Genomic DNA, 13,986 nt, shown 5'->3' on the forward strand with positions numbered 1-13,986 from the left:
TTTTGCTCAGATTAACCGTTTAAGCATGAAATGCATTTGAGCCGTCTTAAAATGAACACCCTGTATATTTAAATAAATAATATATTATTATAAAGTAATTAAAATTATAAATTTTAAATAAATACAATAAAATATAAAACTTCTATAATTAAAGAAATAAATAATTTAAAAAATGTACGTTTTTTTCTGTATCTCGTTGATTTAATTCCCACGGTGCTTATAGCCTGGGACGTTACATCAAGTTGGGGTGGATTTCATATCCGTTATTATTGTTATGATTGTTATTATTGGAGAAAACTAGTTACTGGCTAGGAGGGGGTAGACGACGGGGGTGTGAATGTCCAGTTAGTAGGTTAAGGTAGAGGGGGAAAGTATAGCCCGAGAATTATAGTGGTCTTGTCTATGAGAGGCTGAAGTTCTAGGAGTGGGGCGGGGTGTAGTTGAGCAAAGCCCAGGGGCCGGCGGGTGGGGGGAGCTATATAATACACCCCTCCTGGATCTGGGGTGGTCTGTAGCTCTACATACACAGAGAGAACTGGAGAGTGTTTGGCTCTCTCTCGCTCTTACTCCATAGTGTGCGTGCTATAACTACAGTCAGGGTAGTGTGCGCGTATTGCTCTAACACATAGACACACAGCTGTGCTGTAGAATACGCTACGGAGAGTGTTTAGCTCTAACCCTCCACCAAGGCATTGATTTGGGAGACTGTCCAGCGGCACACTACACCAGTACAGAGCACGTCTCGATCGAGTAGAGACCATCCTATATAGCTGTCCTTCACCCAGCTACATATTCCTGGCTCAGACCTGCAAGGCGTTCAGCTGGACTCTACTGCTGCACCATTACCTGGGGCCTAACTGGCTGCACACTCAGCTCGAAAACATCATCCAGACCAACTAAAGGTACAGCTTAGAAAGTTTATCTAATATACACTCTTATTTACTATGCACTTACTTGTTATTTACTTTTAGCTAATAATTTTAAATAATTCCATATCTTTACTATTTCTAAAAAAATATCATGACCAAAACACTCCAAAAAATAAACATTAACCGCCTTCAAAAAAAAAGAAAAACAAATTTTTCCATTCTCTCATTTTCCAAACTACCAAGTAGCTAACATCAAGGTAGAAATGATTCTGCCCCAGAATCGGAGGCGGCAGTCGCTTTTCTTTCTAAAGGCTGCACTAAAACCATCACCACCACCCCTTTTTAACCCACCTCCTCCAACCGCCTCCAACCAAATATTCAGAGAGGGGGCATTTTACTAAAGCCATGACTTTTTCCCAACCGCCAGCCCGCCTTCAATGAGATCCCTGGCCCACCAGTTTTAAAGAACCCTACTGCGCAAGCCTCCACACCCATTTATAGTAAATATAAAAACCTCTTTCTTTAAGAGTCTTTTTTTTTTATTATTATTTTGGCTTTTTTGTGTTTTGTTTTTAAAGTCTCAGGTTTTCAGGTTAATAATAAACACTATTAGTTTCTCAGGATTTTTGAAATAATTATTAGAAGTGAACCATCATCTAATTACCAATAAACTGCTTTTAACTTTAATTAACGCTAATATAAAGTAGGCTTATAGTTTGATGCAATTTTGTGGAAAAACTTTTCGCAATAAAGGATGAAAATATCAATTTTCCCAATCATAATGTCTCTCTGTCACACATAGATATTATTCTACATCTCTAAATAGCAAACAAATATTTATATTCAATTATTTTGTAAATAATTTTAAATAATCGATCTCTAATTGACCGATTTGTTATTATTATAACAACATTCTTCCAGAATGGTCGATAGCAGCGCAGTTAGAAAGATGCGCTCACACAGCCAATCGATTAGTTCACACTCAAAGCAAGGAGGGGTGGGTTGTACTTCCTAGGTGCAAGCGTGACTCCAGTTCAGTTCACTGGACTAAAATACCACCAACCTCCACTTCCATCCCGCTCTTTCTATCTCCAGGATGCATAATATTACTAATTCATGGTTTTAAAAATAATAATAATAATAATGCGTAGTAAGGTATCGATATGGTTTTTGCATTGATTTTATTATTATTATTATTATTATTTATGAAATGCATATATTAAGTTTATTAATAATAAAAATGTGTGATCACTCATACTTCTGCTCAAATGATTAACTGCATAATGGCGCTTGACTTAAATATTTAATTTTTATTAAGAATAGACCGAGATGAGATCGTACATTATACTTAAATATAAGTTAATAACAAGACTTATAATGGCATAGATTCATCATTTCAAACATTATGTTTAGTAACTTCCTGCGATTTCCCGTTTTGGAGTTGTACTATGTTTTACATCCCTCTTCCTCCTCTCTCTCTGTGACTCTCTCTCTCTCTCTTACTCACACATGGAAGCTAATCAAACTTTAACAATAAATTTTATCTGCCCCAAATATTGACGTATTTTTCACACCTATTTCTTTGTTTTATTTTTTATTTTTTGCTTTAAAAATTGAAACTAGGATGAATAGAATATAGAAAAGAATGATAGAATTAGAAATATTGCGCATTGGCCCAACAATGGCGTATCAATGGGGTCAGTTTGTGACGCCATTACCGGCCCGGGCCTGATGTGCACTTTATAAAGGGCTACAGCAGGGACAGGCCTCTCTACAAATGGCGCACGGATTAGCCAACCTACCCTTTGTTGCAACATATCGATTTATTTTGTATGAATTCGGTAGTGCAGTGTCTCTATTAGAGATTTTAAATTTAATTTAATTGCTTCAATTTTATACCGTTCTGTTTATATTGTTTGGAATTTATTAAAATCACTTTTTATAAAATAAAAAAACTCAATGTTTTGAGATAATTTGAAATTTAAAATGTTGTATGCAGAAATACATGTCTCCCCCATTGAGATTTGTACGACTGAAAGACGTGACAAAACTGCACAAAGTTTGAATGCAATATTCAGTTTGATTGCTGGACTCAAAGGCAAGACTCAATAGCTCTTGAAGTTCATAGTGCATCATTATACTCCAAAATAGGAGACTCTTCTTTGAGAGTTTTGGTCAAAAATCAGCCAACCGGGTATCACTTAAGTGAATCGATTATTTTTTTTTTCAGCACCAATGGAAAAGGAAAATGATTCTTTATTTTAATTTTTTTATTTAAGGCGCGTCAACATCTATGGTTATTGGCGCCCGGAGCTTTTTCCAGTGCACTACCGGCCTCCGGACAGTGTCCACTCGTTACAGACAACACTGTCCATCACTGGACAGTGAGCTGTAAGAAGCTCTTAGGAAGAGAAAATCTAAGGGTCAACAGCTGGATTCGAACCCGGGACCTCCGCGTGGGAGTCCAGTATGCTAACCGCATAGCTAATCCCTTCCCTTTATTAATTAATATTATTACTATTATACGAGGCGCCACGGTAACCGAGCGGCTATAGGCTAGACCCACAAAGCTAAGATGTATTGCGGGTATTGCAGAACTAGATTCTCGGTCTACGGCTAAGATTTCATTTATTGAATTGAATGAAAAAGAAAAATATTGAGGATATTATAAAGGAAAATTATGTTTTCTTATTCTGCTAACCTTAAAACGTTTACTTCTGGGAAAAAACTCAAAATAAAACAATTGCGAGATTGTAAAACTTTACATTTACAAGAGATATGAAGAAGGTGAACAGTATTTTAATCTTCTTAATAAAAGATTTCATTTTAGAAAGTTAAGTATAAGGGCTAGTTAAATCCCAAAAAAGGTACCCGCAAATCACGTATCAGAGAAATTAATTATTACAACGCAAAAAAATTTCAAGCAAGTACGTTTCATTTCGGATTTAATAAAAAACAATCAATATGTCTTCTACAGCTTAGACAGGACTTCCTCTCTTTAATTGCCAATTATAAAGTCAAACTTATTTCGAAACTTTACAAATTAGCTGGCGAGCTGTAAGAAAATAAAGTTGGAAGTACTTACACTCTCATGGAACTTTGTTGGATTACAAATTTATCAAAACATGTCATTCAACAAATCATGTTAATTATAAAGTTAACTTGAAACAAACAATTTCTTAATTATTGTTTACTAATTCTGGCCAATATTCTGTTGAAAATCATTAGTCTAATTATAAATAAGAATAGAAAAGAAAAGGGAAAAGTTATTCGTTGCCCTTGAATTTTACTTTTCCTAGAAGCTGGACAGTGTTGTCTCTCAGGGAATGCCGGTAGTGCACTGAAGAGAAAAAATGTCTCCGGATATGCCCCAATAACCCCCCCCCAGATGTTGTCGCGTCTCAAAATAAAACACAGAATCGGCACTTCAGAAAGAATTCCAACCACACTCCCTAGCCAATGATGGGCATCTTAATCAATCAAAGTTACTGGGTAAATATTTTGAATAAAAGGTGTAGAAATCTGGTAAGGGCCACGATATGACCTTAGAAGCGGAGGCTCTTCATGCTAAGATGTAGGGTTCGATTCCCGTTCTAGGACTTGGATTTTATCTTGTAGTTAATATGAGAGATTTATAGTAAAGTACGTTTGCTAGTTGTCTCCCGTCTGGGGCATCTAATTAGGTAGTTAGTGATGAAGCCCGCCTGAAACAATATAGGAATTACTTAAGTATTAATTAAAGGTTTGGACCAAAACCTTTTTGATCGCGTCAATTAGTGGGTACTAAGTTTTTTTTTGAGATGTGGAACATAAACTTTGTTAAACCACTTTTTCGAGCTGAAAAATCTCAGAATAGGAATCAGATATCTTCGGTAAAATCTCATTAATCGAAAATCTGTCCGTTTATAATGATTTCTTCTTACGGGGAATAATATTATGTCTAAAAAACGACAAAAAACAAAATTGCAAACGACTCGAGAATGCCTATTCTCTAAATTCGCATTTCCGATCAACAATTTAAAACTAAATTTTTGTCAGCAAAATACAAAAATTAAAATAACTGAAAATTTACGAATAATATTTATAAAAGAGAAAATGCATATAGTTTTCTAAGTTCACAAGTTGATGGTAATTTCTATGAGTGTGACGTAAGAGGAAGTATGTTTGTTCGTGTCTTATTTTATGCGATATAAGATGGTGAAGCGTAGAAGAGGGTTGGTAGTGGGGGGAATACTTAGTCACAAAGGACCAGTAATTTAGCCGGCAGAGTTCATTATACATTCAAGAAGGCTGGAACAAAGACAGAGGTCCTGGAGTATACGAGAGGTTAGATAGAGATAGAATGTAAGATGAGTTAGAGAGGAGGGAGAATAAGGAAGGAGAGAATCCTTGGAGGGGGTGTGGGTTTAGTTTGTACGGGGGGGGAAGGAGAAAGTACTAGTAGAAGAAGTGAGTTTGCTGCGAGGAATGCTGAACTGTTCGTGGGTCCTGGGAGGACTTGAGTTTCTTAGCGTCTAATCAAAATGCAGGTAAATTTCTTGGCCCCTGGAGGGTGTACTGTGTGAATATGGTGGGGGGAGAGTAAGGACTTTGTGTGTGTTTCGGTGTGTTTTCTTTGTTAGCGTCTAGTCTCCTACTTTGTTATTTCATACATCGCTTTTCCTTTGCGCCCAGGTCCCTCGTCTTTCTACACTTCTGCCCAAGCTCAAGAAAACTCCCCGCACCATCACCTCCAAATAAGAAGCTTCTTGTAACAACCAACACGAGGCACAACCCCCTGCCACATAGCTCTGTTCGTTATAAAACTCACACAAACATAATATACCTTGAAGAAAACTCTTTAACTCATCCTCATAACATACATATATACAAACACATACATATATAGTTTGCGTTTACAACTTTCCGTTTAATCTTGGCAAAGTTATTCAAAGGACGTTTTAAACATATGCAAAGCTGGGCGTGTTGGTGGCTTTCCTTTTCTGGTCTACAGTGTGTACGCGGAGGCGGTGTTTCCCATCTACGTGGGAAATCTGAGTGGTTCGTTTTCTATCTTGTGTAACTTCTCCATCTACCGCAGCCCCCCAAAACTTTGTTTCCTTATGCTCTCTTTCCTTCCTCCAGTGTGTTGGATGTAAGGGAAAAGCAAAAGCTTTACTACTTGGCGAGGAAGTTAGAAGTGTATACGTATAACGAAGTCGATGCATATGAAGAAGAACTAACCATGTTTTATAAGTACAAACAAAATACGGCAACATGGTTGGGGCATCTCTCTGCTCCCTCCCAGTGTGCGCGTGTGTAAGTGAGAGAGTTTGCTAGTTTGCAGTTTGTGCGTCTGTTAGAAAATCCTGTTGAACATAGGCAACTTTAAATTGTAAGAACAACATCAACTTTAAATTGAAATATCCGCCCAACCAACAGCCTCCAACCACCTCCTTCACATTGGTACCGCTCCCAACTGGTACTTCTTCATCTCCAGCGCTAAAACTCCATCATGTCTCTTTTCTCCTTATACTTCTATCCTATACAGTAAAGAAAACGGCTTGAGCCGAGAGAGAGAGAGACAGAGAGGAGTAGAAGAGAGTTCAAACTAAGCTCTTTCTCCGCCTCCATGTTTAAACTAAAACTCCAAAACCCTGAATATACCAACACATCTACTATAGACAACATTGGATCCTCTACAATTTTCTCTTTAACTATATACAGACAAAATGGCGTCCAAGTTAAACACTAAGGATTACACCCCAGGGTGTACCACTAAGGACGTTGGCTATAGCAGGGAGATGGGGCTCTATTCGTTTCCACCTCCCCACGGCTCTATCCTTATTCGTTCAGTAGCCTAGCCGTTTTCCTCTCGTTTAAATCCCTTATTTGGTTTTCATTAACTCCCTTAGTCTTCTGGAAAAGGGAAAACTCACTTCTAGAGAGTTGAATCTCACAAAATACTGTATTATCTAACTAACACATACACAAAATTACAATGGAAGGTGCAAGAATAAAATTTACTCGATTAATCCAGAGTCATAAGAGCCAGGCCGGAATCCAAATTACAATAAACTTCTCTGGCACTGTGATTACAAAAACAAATTCTTATAATTAGAATGGCATTCTATTTTCTCTTAAAACCATTGATGAAATTTCTTTAACAATTAAAAACTTGGATTTGATGCTGCATGTTTAATTGCTACCCTCTTAGCCCACGTTCTCCGTATCCCTTTAAAATCTTTTAATAGCGTATTTTTTTTAAAAAAGCACTATATTTCATTTAATCGAATAAAACTTATTAATGACAGGTGGTCATCTAAGTAGAAATAAGATAGAAAGGTCTGACGAAGATAAATTCTGGTGACATTATAATATATTTGCATAAAAAGAGATTAGCGAAACAGATAGTATGTTTAAGATGTGGCAGAGAGGAAACGGAAGATAAGAACTGAACAGAAAACAATGGCGTACGTTATATAGAAAACAAAAGGTATTTAATAGGTGCTACATATTATTACAGTTCGTGCATCATGAACCTTATCTTATAGAATATACAGAAGGCCGTCGACTAACTAACTAACTCTTCTTCAAAATATTACACTGCAAACTATAAAAGAGGAAATATAAACTTTCAAAGCGCTCTAGAGATAGGAAACACTCTGTTGTTACGATCATAACGGAAGTGAAAAGTGAGGAAGCTGCCCACAGGAAAGAGAGGAAGTTAAGATGCGGCCAGGAAGAAAGTCAGGCTGGCCAAAGCTGTTCAGGGTGGAAGTTGGTGGTAGTAGGAGTTTCGGTTGCTGAGCAGCTAGGGACACTTCCTCTTCTAACTATATAATTCTCTTTCTCCTGTAGACACTTGTTCCTGTTTGGCCAAACTATTTTCTTCCGAGCTGAAATTGTTATAGAATAAACTAGAGCTGAGTATTATGTGTATATATATATATATATATAATGGAGGGGAGGACGTTCTAACAGTTGGAGGTCGCTTCGGTGATGAAGAAGAAGTCGAAGTAGAGATGTCAGTTCCTGCGGCTTCCCATTGTCGCCGCTACCAGTGTCTTCGACTACCATCCAACTTACCACGACATATGCATAATTTATTTGGACTACGTGGCACTCTGCCTTCTGGTGACAAGTCCTTTCTCTGCTGTTTCTCTCTTACAGCCACCACGAGTACATTGCTACTTCTGCCTTGCCGTCGTCTCAAGTATTTCATCCTTATCACCATCTCTCTAGAAAGCGTCTCTTTTCTTATGCAAACAAGAAACTACCCAACCAGACCTCCTTTCCCTATCCAACTGGAAGTGGCAGAGTATCATCGCCACCCAAGCTATATTCCCATTTCTCTTTATCTAACTATTGTTATCTTACTTGCAAACACAATCTAAACAGTATATATAGGCGTTACTCCACAACAACAAACTCTTCTTATGCAATAATAACGTTCACTATTGGATATCACTTGTATAATTTATTGACGTATAAATTTATATGTGTTACCCCCTACAGTAACATAGAATTTAGCCTCCACGTTTTTTGGAAGTGAAATTTAAGGATTCCAGTGTCTTCTATCCATGGCAAAAGCTCGTGCTTCCTCAACAATTGCCAACACCTGGGATTCTACCTCGTGCGAGCTCTACTCTTATCTTCAGTTTTTCATATTCTGTCGCATACTTCTCTTCCGTCTGTTTTTCGGGTCCTCTTAATGGAAGCACAGAATCAGGCGATCTTAGGTTCATAATATCTTCAGACAAAGCCACTTAAATGCAGTCTTAAGGACGAGAATAAGTTAACAGCATCGATTACTTCGTAAAATTACATTTTTTTTTTCTTGCTCTCTCATTGTTATCTTGCATTTTTCATTCCTTGGCAAAGATATCAGAGTAAATGTAGAGGCTTTATTGTGCAACGCCTCACTATGTTTTTCTTTCACTTGAAACTTTACTCTATATTTCAATTTTAAAGCTAAATGAGTTTCCTTAGCAGACAATTTCACTAAAAGGGCTTAAAAATAATAATCCAGTACAGGTCTAGGCCCAGTTACCCTCCACACTTAAGCATCGTTGTAGGACTAAAAAAAAAAAAAATCTTGGCATCAGGATTCAAAGACTAGAATTAAGCCCCTATAACGTAGAGAGAGTTGGCAAGAATGGAGACTGTGGGAATTTTGAGGACAAAGAGTAAAATAAAACTGGTCAATTTTCGGATGTCTTACAGTGGAGGATTCGGTAGCTACTTTTCCTTCTTTTATTGGCCCAAGGCTCAGAAAAACTCCAACTAATTTTTTAGTCTTCCAAATTAGTTTAAGGAACCCAAAATTGGCATAGAAGTAGATGCAGAAATGGGTTTTGATTCTTCCTAATAAATAGTAGTAGTAATTGCCTACTTTTTCAGGCGTGCTTTACGTCCAACTACCAATTTAGGTGCCTTGGACGGAGGCGACTAGCACAACATACTTTACTGTAAATTTCTCATATTAATCATTGAATAAAATCCAAGGTCTATACCGGGAAATGGGAATCCAGTACCACAATAGATATTAGCTTTACAGGTCTCGCCTCTAACCACTCGGCTACCGCGGCGCCTTTGATTCTCTATAATAAAAATGTTCATCCGAATATTTAAATTGTTCTTTTGAAGCAGATCCGCATGAAAACTAAAACTGAATTCTTGTTCATAAATTAACTCATCAATTAGATCGTCATTATTAGTTTCTTAAAGAAAAATTAAAATAAAGAAAAGAATTTCAATTAAATACGCGTTTTCTTAAAAATAAACAACTCCTATTGAATGAATAAAACGATGAATAAAACATAAGCTGGTTAATGAAGCTGGTAGGTGAAAATTTAATTTGAGATCATTAAATACCTAATAAGTGCAGTAACCATGGAAGAATACCTTCCATATTGTATACAGAACTTCACAAGGAGAAGACTGGAGAGACGGACAACATAGGTCACGTCTAACTATTCCTAGGGATATGAAGGATGAGTTTTAAATAGGTGCGGTGGAGATAGAGGGAGCTAGCTTTTCTAGGGGTATAGAAGGTAGAGGCGTTATTCCCACCCCCATATCCAAGGAAACGTGGCAGGTAGGCTGTACGGTCCATTCTTATTAAATGCCATCCTGGGGCTTCCTCCACACCAGACGTGCACACTTTCCTATATTCCATGGCTCCAGGATATATCATATTAAATAATGGAGAAATATTTCCTTTATTATTAATATAGTTTGGAGGTATGAAGTCAAGCAAGGAGTTAGTATAATGAATTCCTTTATTAAATTTTGGGGAAAGACATAAGAAGGGAATGGCGGGCCCAGCAAACTACTTGCACCAGGATATTTTCAACCACATTTTGCTAGATTAAGGGGAAGGTTGAATTAAATTTTTGTAAAACCTGAATAATTTGGTGAATTATGAATTCATTGAAAGTTTTTTATGATATGGAAATAAATAGATACATGTAACGAACACTAAAGACCGTTAATTACACAAAAATGCCAAATTACAAGGAATCTATTCCTTCATCAAAATCCATTTGGCAAGACAGTAAAATAAAAATAAATTACTGTAGACCGAAGTCAAACCAGCCCCTCTCCGTTTTCACTCGGAAAAGCTTTTCTTCCGGTTTTCCAATATTTTTGCCCAAATCAGTATTCTTTAAAAGGAAATAAAGAATTTAAATTTACAAAATTACTAGTTTCGTAACAAAGTTGGAAATAAAATGAAAACTGATGAAGGCAGAAACTTTTAGAATAATTAAGCAAAGGGTGGATAAATAAGAAATATAATTCAGTGGCAGATACAGAGACGGCTGTCGTTCCCTTCTGGTGCAGAATTCTGAACTCTTTGCCGGCTAGAAAGTAGACTTTAATTTAATGTATAAAATATGACGCAACAGTAACGATGACGTCCTCCGTCCGCACACTCTATATCAGTGATGTAGAAAGTTTCAGAAGTTTTCCCATCCATATCTAGAGGAGTACGCCGCTGTCTGACGTCGCAATTCTCCCGCACCCCTTGCACTGGCCCCGTCTGACGCCGCGACCCCATCAACTTCCAGGCTTCTCCACCCTCCTCTAGCACCGGTAATATTAATTAATTTTAACTTCTAACTCTTATGGAAAAGAGCTTGCCACTAGAATTTACACCCTTCATACTTTCGGCGGGGGGGCTTTTGCTTACAGCCTCTCCTCATCTCTATCTCGATTTCTGTTCGCTCACTAAGTATCAGCCACGTTATGAGACTTTACCTCTTCCATTAACAGCCTCAACTCGCGCAAAACTAGTTTTATAATAATCCTTGTTTCAATAAATTTCAACCATCATCGAGTAACGTTAGATTTGTGTAGAGAGTGGCCATAAAATAAGTGAGGATGACTTTTAAAAGACCGACTTTAGCCACCAATAGATTTAATATCTCCAAGCGGTGCATGGCCAAAGAAAGTTGGGCTATTTTCTCTGTTCTAGGCGGCCAGTTAACAGAAAAAAGTGTGTGTTACTTTAAGTGTACTAATGGACAATGATGTACAAGTTTGCCAATCGATTTGCATATTCCACGAGCATCTACATCTTATCGTCCAGTAATGGGAATATTGATTGTAACGATAAAACACTGTCTTGATGCCGTCATTGACAAAGACTCCTTATGACCTCAAATTGTTGACGCACCTTAATTAAAAAAAGCAATGGACAAACGGAAATTATTGACCACTTTCTACTTTACGATTACAATATTTACGAGTTCAAATGTTGATTATAAAGGAAATAGCCATAAATTAATTCTAAATTTCAGAATATTTCATTTTCAAAGACCAAACCAATCGATCAACTTTTTAGTAATTACTACATTTAAAAACTCTTTTAATAATTATACTATTATTAATAAAAAAGCTTCAGTAATGTGTGGAAATATGAAACTTAATAGTATAGAGCTTTATATAAAGTAGCGGTTAAATTACGGTGGTTTTGCTATTCACGCTTCAAGTAGCTAGCAAACCGCTTTTACCAGATAGTCGGCAAGCTCAGCTTTCATCGGGAGACAGTATTCGATATCTGCTATTGGATCAATTAGATATTTATTCACACGGTTTTTAGCTTCTAATTTGAGGAATCAATTTTTTTACCAATAAACTTTTTTTGATTTTTTTTTTTTCATGCACTTTCTCTTACAGCTTTTAAGCGGAAGTATTGCGAACAATTTCTTTTTTTTTAAATCGTAATTAATTCGGGAATACATGTTTGTAGGAGTCTTCTAAATTCTAAGGATCTGATTTTATGATTGTACACTAAGTATATTATCAACCAAAGTTATCTTGTTACCACCTTTTGTAATAGAAGTATTTTTTAAATTCTAGGATATAAGAAAAAGTAGACTAGCTCTTCTATATTCTAACTTGGCTTCCCTGAAGCTATGCCAGTCTAAAAATACCAAAACCATTTATACTACCACATCTTAACATTCGCTAAAACACTCGGTAGATATGAACAACTATTTTGGTTGTAACTTCTGAAAACAGAATCTTTTTTCTAATAGTTAAGAGGAAATTTAATATAAAAATATTCCTGAAAATCTGATTTTACGAGTGCAGAAAAGGAAATCGTTTTGATTCGGTGCAAGTTCTGATCAGGAACAAAATAAGAATGTCTCTTGAAATTTTTTTTTGTAAAAAAAGCTTACATCTGATACCCAAAAATGTATGCGTAATTTTTCACGTTTTCAGTAAAACATATTAACGTTTTTTTACAAAAAGTTCTTAATAATGTTAACCATTTTAAAAAATAGAATACAAACTATAACTAAACCATAATGTATGTAGCATTATAAGATAATCGCGCCTAATTTTCATTATAACTAATGAAAGATAATGGCGGTACCCATTATAAAATCTAATCCGTTTTTGCAAAAATTAGATAACACTTTCCATTTAATATGAAAATTTCACATTCCAATTTTCACATTTTAGCCACACCACCTCCCCGTCAATTAGCAAAGTTGATTAGGTTTTCATTTTACCCCCACGCCCCTCTAGCTTTGTCCCTTGCACCGCTTTTATTGTTCATCATGGAGAATAAAGTTTTCATCAAGGGAAATTGGTACTAATTATCTAAATATTAAATACCTTTTTCGCTAATTTATACTCAGGGGGGAAAAACAATTTTTTTTTAATTAATTATGATTTCTATTTAATGTTTCAACGTTTAATTTTTAAAGAAGTTTGAATATTTAACAGGGTTTGAATTGCCATCTCTGGTCTATTCTAATTTTTGGGCTTTTCACGAATGAAGTGGGCAAATTAGCATGTAGTCATTTTAAACAATCATTTAGTCTGGCCACTTTTCTTTATACAGCGCTTCCAACGAATTTTGGGTCTCCCATCTATCCTGTTATCAATCTGGTTTCAGAAATAGAAATTAAATTTTAACTCACTGGAGTTCAATCTAATCACAACACGCTTCACCTTAAGGAATTTCAGACATGGAAACAGTTACAGTCAAACACTTAAAGAATTGATGGAAAGAACAATGAGCCATTTATCTCACGTAATCCCAGACACAGGGCAACGTTATCCCGAAAAAAATAGGTTGGAATTACGCCTTTATGTTACACCAGAAGTTTACTACCAGTATCTACTGCATTACCTCCCAAATTAGGGGCTGCCGTTGATATGGTTCGTTTTTTGAAGCGTGGCTTTGTAAGTGGGAGATCCCCAGTTCGAATCCTGCGAATAGCTACTTTTTACCTCCCGAATTCGTGCGTAGTTGTATACAGTTGAAGTTCCGGTAACTTAAGAACAAAGTCAGGACCACCGGAAGCTCTATCGCTCTCTCTCTCAAACTCTCATCTCTCACTTTATCTCTCGGGTCACCATATCGAAAGACATCAGTTCATTAAACAGGACCTTGTGAACTTATTCTTCATATACAACCTCGTCCGTCATACATCAACGCTACCTCTACTATCTATTGTTAATCACCAGTTTTACTTCATTGCAATTCTCTTAATTACTGCAATTATTCTTTTATCCCTTCTTTTGATAGCTTGTTACAACAAATTCTCCTCTCAAATTAAATAAAAACTACTTAGTGGATGGAACTCAGCTGCGTAAATCACAACCCCCCCACCCA

At 36.5% G+C, this 13,986-nt stretch overlaps 1 long non-coding RNA gene across 1 annotated transcript in view; it reads left to right on the forward strand.

The window, feature by feature from the left end:
- The first annotated feature begins 312 nt into the window (after positions 1 to 312).
- The window catches only part of LOC141451405 (uncharacterized), a 33,050-nt gene continuing 19,376 nt past the window's right edge, over positions 313 to 13,986 (forward strand). Inside the window, exon 1 of the long non-coding RNA XR_012456748.1 lies at positions 313 to 902. This is a non-coding gene — a long non-coding RNA (uncharacterized lncRNA). The remainder of the gene's footprint in view (positions 903 to 13,986) is intronic.

Source organism: Rhodnius prolixus, unplaced genomic scaffold, assembly GCF_049639745.1.
Source record: "Rhodnius prolixus isolate KJV_2025 unplaced genomic scaffold, Rpr scaffold_8, whole genome shotgun sequence".
Lineage (NCBI taxonomy): Eukaryota > Metazoa > Arthropoda > Insecta > Hemiptera > Reduviidae > Rhodnius > Rhodnius prolixus.